This window comes from Musca domestica, unplaced genomic scaffold (genome assembly GCF_030504385.1).
Source record: "Musca domestica strain aabys unplaced genomic scaffold, Musca_domestica.polishedcontigs.V.1.1 8, whole genome shotgun sequence".
Lineage (NCBI taxonomy): Eukaryota > Metazoa > Arthropoda > Insecta > Diptera > Muscidae > Musca > Musca domestica.
In genome coordinates, this window is record NW_026712409.1 from 1,926,560 (window position 1) to 1,934,912 (window position 8,353).

The window sequence follows — 8,353 nt, forward strand, 5'->3', positions numbered from 1 at the left end:
TATTCTTGCGATTTAAGTGGCAGATATGACCAAATCACTTAAATACGTATTTTTCTATAAAAATCCTTCCAAATTTTTATTATGGATGTAAACATTTTTACTACAATAACCGATTTTCCTTTATGATGCCAAAACTAGTACATTCTTGCAGGTATTGGACAGAGCAGTGTGTTATTTTCAATAACATACAAAAAAATTGTCAAATTCAGTTGAACTTTAAAATCATATCTACAAGTTTTTGGGGATTTTTGCATATTAGTTTGAAAAACACAATCATGTTAGGAAAATTATATTGTGAAAAATCCGTGGAGTTCCATTCATGTTTCATAATTTTTTCTTACATTAAAATATCGAGAGAAAAGTGTTTGGATTTAATCAATCTGCCCTGCCTTGTAGTGATCGTACCATGATCAGATCGAAGTCTGCTATTTGAAAACTTAAAGTGATTTTTTGTTTTTGGAATAGACCTAATACATGACAATTTCACAATTTTTCTTTTGAATTATTTGCGATTCTGGAAAAAAAATTACACGGAAAAGGCACATCTCAATGTAAACAAGGAAGAGCATTAGGAAAATACAACATAAATATTTCCGGAACGTTAACTATGCATTTTGAACTTTAAATTAAAATTTCGATCAGATCGTTTTTGCTCGCCACATTTTGGTATTTCCTAAATGTATCTAAATGGTATATGTATGTCCAATGATATTTTCAAATAAAATTGAACATAGCTTTTGGGTTTAAATTTGCTTTTAAAATTGGTTTGTTTTATGCTTAAAATTGTTTAGTAAATATCTCGCATGAAACCGTTTAATTTCAAAGAGTTTGCCGTAAAATATTGCTTTTAAGGGCATATGAAAATTTCGCATTCAAAAAAAATTTTCATCATTTGAATCATACAATTCAATAGATGGCGCTATCCCGATGTAATTGCCAGTGTTACCCTGCCAATAGAAAAACCACTTTAAATCAATGATATATCAAAGCCTATTTTCAGGCGCACATCAAAGAAGACAAACAAACAACTTTATTTTCTTTTACATTTATTTACGATTTATCTTTTCTTTCATACATTTCATTTGCTAATTCTTTAGTTACATACAATTATTTTTTTATATATTTTTTTTGAAAAAGTTTATTCACAGTTTTGTTCATAATAATTTAAATACAAATTTGCATTGATGTATTTCCAGTTTAAGATTCGAAAACTTCAGCCATCGTTCTCCATGTCATCGTCTTCCTGCAAAAAAGAAAACACAGTATTATTATTGGGGAAAATGTTTCGTTTATTTATAGAGGTGGCCAAATAAAAGAGTTTACCTCACAAATTACAAGGATAGCAATACCTGGATAGTAATAAAGGTTTAATTTATTGAGCAGTTTTTTCGAAACATTCTAATTAGAGAAAGTAACTGTAATTGGAAGTGATTCTAAGATTAAATACAATTCAAAGCGTATGTTAATAGATTTCTAAATCGGCAAGTAAAGTGGAACCTCAACTTTATCAATTATGCATTTCAGTCTTATTTAGTTGTCTGATGGAGGGATCGAACTTCGGTTCTTCTGACTGATAGTCGCGCACACCATGCGTTACAGATAATACAGAGAGTATGTAGTTGCATTGTTATTGGAATACTAGAATGCAGAGGGTATGCAGTTGTCATTACCGGTAATGCTAAAAGTGGCACATACGATCACCCAATTTTTGCTGGGAACATACACACCAAAAAATATGGTTTTTCTAATTTTGTTTATTTTGCACATGAAAACGGAAAAGTGACTTTGTCATCCAAGTAGACTGGATGGCAAACAATGTTAGTTGCCAGTATCGGATGACTCTGGCCAATACTCTGCTACTGCTGCTGATTGCACTGCATATCCACATATCGGTTAAGTGAAAGCCATTCACAAGGCCACACTCGATAATCAGCGACAGATAGTTTTGGATATATTTTTGCATGCCAGCAATAGTGAGTGATAAGTTTAATTTGAAAAGTAAAAAAAGCAAACATATTGATTAATAACAAAAGTAGAATTCAAAAGAGTAAAAAAATATAAGAGTGTATGCGCCTGTAAATGCATTTGTATTTGTTCGCATAAATAATTAATAATTTCATTTAATTAGCCTCTTTCATCTATTAAATACCAATTCCACACGTAACATATATCCACATTCGAATGATTGCTCCACAGTGTATCCCCCTCATAAACACAACTGAGTCGAGTCGCAGAAGTTGTTGATTGGAATTGAAGTATCACTTGAATGTTGCATACCATCGGGTTGGATTTTAAATAAACATACAGCTGATCGAACACCATTCGAACATTTATTTCGCGTTGCTTTCTTTTCGAGAGGATCATTCCCGATGCAAAAACTTCCTAGTTCGAATGGTGAAAAATCAATTTTGCAACAAAAAAAAAAAAAAATGAAATTTGTGGCAAATCAACAAATCGATGGCGGCAATTATTTCTGTTGACACCGACAACATTTATCTACGGCAATTCAAAACGTTTCGCTGGCTATTAACAAGAATCTTAATTTGTTGACTCAAAAAATTTGCATCTTTGGCTTCTTATCTCACATTGATGATAATTATTACACACGTTTAAGATTCGATTCGATTTGGCTAGAGACAACTACAACAATTCGAATGGGGGGCAAATGACGTAAAAATAGATTCACGTAATTTTTAATATTTGCTTGCTCATTTACTTAAATAATGGCATTACTCAAAAAGAAGAGTTTTTTTAAAGTTACAATTTTCTAATTTTGAGGAATCTTACTTTATATATATATCAAATTTTCTCAAGTACTTTTCTGTGTAATCTTTAATTGTTTTAGTTCAGGAATCTCTATCGATAACACTGTGCGACAAAATTAAACGTGTTCAAAAATTATGGGCAAACACCTTCAGATTATGAAAGTGGAGCTAAACAAGTTAAAAAGTATCAGTCGGTATTGCCGCCAGATATATACCCTCAGCCTATGTTCGATTATTTAAATATATTTTGACTAGTGTTAAGATTATTCAAACGTTTGACCCTCTATGGAGCAGGTCCTGAAGGAATGGGCCAATATTGCCCATTTCCTATCGGACCCAAAAATATGATACAAATATTGCGACAGATGTGCCAAGTCTAAATGGAATCGGATGTTAATTTGGACTTTTATGAGCTTCATGGGTACTCAAAATTTCAATATTTTGTAGGGGAGGTGCCAGAAGGAGTGGACCGATGTATTCACCCTTCACACCAGACCATGGGTTAATACAAATATTAGGATGTGTGCAATTTGAAGACAATCGGACTTTTACATCACATTTAATGAGGATCAAATTCGAATTATCCTTTCTCATTCTGTGCAAAATATATATTTTTTTGAATATTTCGACCTTTTGCGGGGGAGGTACCAGAAGGAGTGGACCGATATTGACCATCTCCGAACTCGATCTAAGTTTTACAAAAATATTACGATGTACCCAATTTGGACCAAATCGGATACTCCCTTCGAGAGTTATCGTGCGCACCAGCCAGCCAGACAGACAGACGGACGGACGGACATCGCTAGATCGACTCCAAATGTTCTGAAACGGATTTGGTTCAAAGAGACCTAGGGTCTAAAACCGTTATTTCGACTAGGCACGTTTTGGCCGTATCAAATAATATATACCCTCTGTAGCCATATAGCTGAGGGTATAAAAAGGTATATAAGTTTACATGGGAAAATATTGTAAAAAGTGGTGCAAGTTTCACCTCGTTCCTCGGAATCCGCGTGCATCGGGTATATAGTGTCTTCGGTAATATTGCAGATAAAGATACACGGAATATTTTGGTAGAAAATTTTGTGAGTTGTGCAAAAATCTCTAACAAAGAACCATTCTGGAAGGACAAACATATTCTTCGTTAAATTTTACTATAAGTCACCAAAGAAAATGAATCTATTTTTTCATTGTATATCAAAAAAAAAAAAAAAAAAAAAACAACGATCCCCAGCCTTGAGTTATGATTATTAAAACTGTTGACCATTTATGGGGAGGTTCCGAATCAGTTGGCCAATAGTTACAAATTCGTATGTGACATCAGACTGATAAAAATATTACAACGTGGCAAATTTGGATATAGACTACTTTATATGAGATATGTGTAAATTTTTGACAAATGTGGAAATATGCGTGAGATAATACATATAGCGGATCGAAGTATTTCATTTTCATACTTCATCTAATACAGATATAAATATTGGTGTGTGCAAAATTTATTTAAGTATTAAAAATGGTGGCCCTTTGTGTGTGAGGTACCTGAAGGGGTTGGCAGATATATATCATCTTCGCAACCGATTTTGAGTAAGCAAAAATATTTGGATTGTGAAATTTAAAGAAAGTTGGATGCTTATCTCACTTTTTTGAGCGTTGTGTTTTTCAAAAATCTCGAACCCTATGTGGTGGGGTACCAGAAGAAATGGTCCGATCTGTACCATTCTTGTTGATGGAAATATTGAGATGTACCAAGTCTGAATGGAATCGGATGTTAATTTCGCAGTTTATGAGCTTCATGGATACTCAAAAGTTTGACCCTTTGTGGGGGAGGTACCAGAAGGAGTGGACCGGTTTATCGCAATTCCACACCAGACCTTGACAGAATCAACATATTGTGATGTGTGCAATTTGAAGAGAACCAGAAACTGATATCGGATTTTATTAACCTTTTTGTTATTCAAAACTTTGAACCTTTATGTGAGAGGTACCAGAAGGAATAATCCAATCAATACCTTCTTTATAGCAGATTTTGTGTTAATGGAAATATTGATATGTGTCAAATCTGAATGGAATCGGATGTTAATTGAATGTATTACGAGCTTCATGAATATTCAAAATTTTAACGCTTTGTGGGGGAGGTACTTGATGAAGTGCACCGATATAATTCACACCAGACCTTGGCTTAATATAAATATTGTGATGTGTGTAATTTGAAGGCAATCGGACACTCACATCACATTTTATAAGACTTATAAATATTCAAAATTTTAACACTTTGTGGGGGAGATACTTCATAGAGTGGACGGATAACGTCAACTTTCGCACCTGACCTGGCACTGATGCAAATATTAGGATTTGCAAAGTTGGGACAAAATCGGATCTTTTTGTGCAGTAAATTATTTTTTTTTTTAAATCTTGACATTTTGTGGGGGAGATACCGGAAGGAGTGGACCGATATTTCCCTTCTCTGAACTCGATCTAAGTTTGACAATAATATTACGATGCACCAAGTTTGGATCAAATCGGTTACTGCCTACGAGAGTTACCGTGCGTATAGCCAGACAGACAGACGGATGGACGGACGAACATCGCTAGATCAACTTCAAATGTCCTGAAACGGAGCATAAGTACTTTTCGTGAATTATCTCCAAATGTTAGCCCTCAAAGCCTTTTGATTATATTTCTACAAAAAATTACAATAAATAATTAAATCATTATAACAACAGTTGGTTAGTCTCGAAATATTCTATAAATTATTAAAACCATAACAATACCCCCCTTGCCATTGACGGTAGCGACAAAAAGCGAAAACAAAACTCAAAATACCCAAGCAGACGATTGTTGTATGTGAATCACAAGCTGCTGGACGACCCATTAGACGTCGAAGTGACCATGATATCTCATACGCACAGTTAGTCAGCCGATCATTTGAGAGTCAAATACAATGGGTTTTTTGAAAAATAAACATCTTTGGCTATGGATGTCAAGTTAATTACCGGTACTCGACTGAGTTTTGACAATTTTGAAGGTTTCTCCGCAAAAAATAAACACACACATACATACATGCCGATACAATGGCTATATTGAACTCGGCCAAAACACATGGAGGGAGATTCAGAAATAAATATTCATTTGCCGTAGAAGCGACTATGACCCATAGTCATGCCGATGAAGTTGCCCTCTGTTACACTGTTACATTCGAATCTCAAACAGTTTCCGCATGTAAAAACTTGTTCCCAAAAAAAGAAGTGAGGCTTCTCCGAAAATCCTACTGGTAAATATACATACATATATCACCCCCCCCCCCCCCCCCCCCCCCCCTTCGCTGGTCGTAAATCTGCAAGACAACAGACAAAAGAAAATCATAAATAGCTATAAAACTGGCAACGGAGCCGATATAAACCAGCTACCAGAAAATGTTGTCAATGCTTCTGATGATGGCTACTGTCGGGGGAACCATGGATCGATGCATAAAACCAACAAAAACAACAACAGCAAGAGATCGGAGCCAATCAGCCATCTATTCAGCCAAGTAACCAAATAGACAAACGAAGCTCCGCAGCAGTAGTATTGGCCATTGATTTGTGCCTGCCAGTTTGGGTCTTGCTTGAATGAATCCACACAAATGCTTCCAATGTAATCTTAATTACCACATTTGACCAGTGTGATGACCGTGGCGACATTATGCATCCATCTACGAGCTTGAGTATTACTGTAATTATGGCTTGGCTTTTTGGGAAATTAGGCAATTTTTGGCTTTTGTTGTTAACAATATACAACAAAGCAACAACAGAAAACACAACCAACAAACACACAGACGCACACACATAGACGCTGGAACAAGTCCAATACACACACCAGGTAAATGTACATCTCCAAAGGGGGACAACAATTGACTTTGAAACAGTGTTACCACCAACAAACAAACAATGGCCTATTTAGTTAATTTTGGTGGGTAAAAGTCTAATGACCTTTGGTCCAAATAAAATACAGACACACACACACATGTGCACAAGAGGAATGATGTAAAAATGTGTTTTTTTTTTTTTTTTGTTTATGTTAGAATTACATAATTTAATGGTTAATTCTGGTAGATTACGGCCATCTGTCGGATATTGAAATATAGGATGCGAAGATTTTTGAAATTGTTTTTATACCCTCAGCCATATGGCTGCAGAGGGTGGATATCATTTGATACGGCCAAAACGTGCCTCATCGAAATAACGATTTTACACACTAGGTCTATTTGGACCAAATTCGTTTCAGGACATTTGGAGTCGATCTAGCGATGTTCGTCCGTCTGGTTGGCTGGTGTGTACGACATCTCTCGAAGAGAGTATCCGATTTGATCCAAACTTGGTACATCGTAATATTATTGTCAAACTTAGGTCGAGTTCGGAGATGAGCAATATCGCTCCACTCCTTCTGGTACCTCCTCCACAAACGATCGAAATTTTCAAAAACAGAAAGAGAAAGGACAATCCGATTCTGCTCCAACTTTGCAAATCATTATATTTGCATTAGTGCTAGGTCAGGTGCGAAAATAGACAATATCGGTCCACTCCATGAAGTACCTCCCCACACAAACGGTCAAAATTTCGAATAATTTTAACCCTTATAAAATGTGATTTAAGTGTCCGAATGTATTAAAATTACTCACACCACAATATTTTTATTAATCCAAGGTCTGGTGTGAAGATGGAATATATACAGATACCTTCTGATATCTCCCCCACAAAGGGTCAAAATTGTGTATATTTATGAAGCTCATAAAAAATTAACATCCGATTCCATTAAGACTTGACGAATCTCAATATATCCATCAATGCAAGATCCGTTATAAAGATGGCAGAGATCGGACCATTCCTTCTGGTACCTCCTCCACAAAGGGTTAAAATTTTTAGTGTCCAAAGCGATCATAAAATCCGAAATAAGCATCCGGTTCTCTTGAAATTACACACATCACAGTATTTTTTTTTAAACCAAGGTCTGGTGTGAAGATGGGATATATCGATCCACTCTTTCAAGTACCTCCCCCACAAATGGGTTATCATTTTGCCAACCCCTTCTGGTACCTCGCACATAAAGGGTTACAATTTCCAATACTTATATCAGTCTTAAGTCAGATAAGAATTGGTCAATATTGCCTAACTGCTTCGGAACCTCCACCATAAGGAGTCAACAGTTTGAATTATCATACTTCAAGGCTGGGGTATACATCTGTCTTCCAAACCGACTGATACCATTTTATTTTTTTTTTTTTTTTTAATTTCGACCTTTTGTGGAGGACGTAGCAAAAGACTGGACCTATATTGCCTATCTCGGAACTCGATCTAAGATGTACCAAGTTTGGATGAAACTTATCGTTCGCAAAAGCCAGACCGATGGACGGACATCGAAGAGACCAAAAGAGGTTCCAAAGAGTTTCTAAAATCGTTATTTCGACTTCACAATTTCGCCGTATCAAATTATATATATCCTCTATAGCTATATGGCCGAACGTATAATTAATAAGCTTTAGATTTTCAATCCTGGTAAATTGCATTCACATCAGATCAATTACTTTTTACTTCAAAACCCTTCGTTTGATTGTA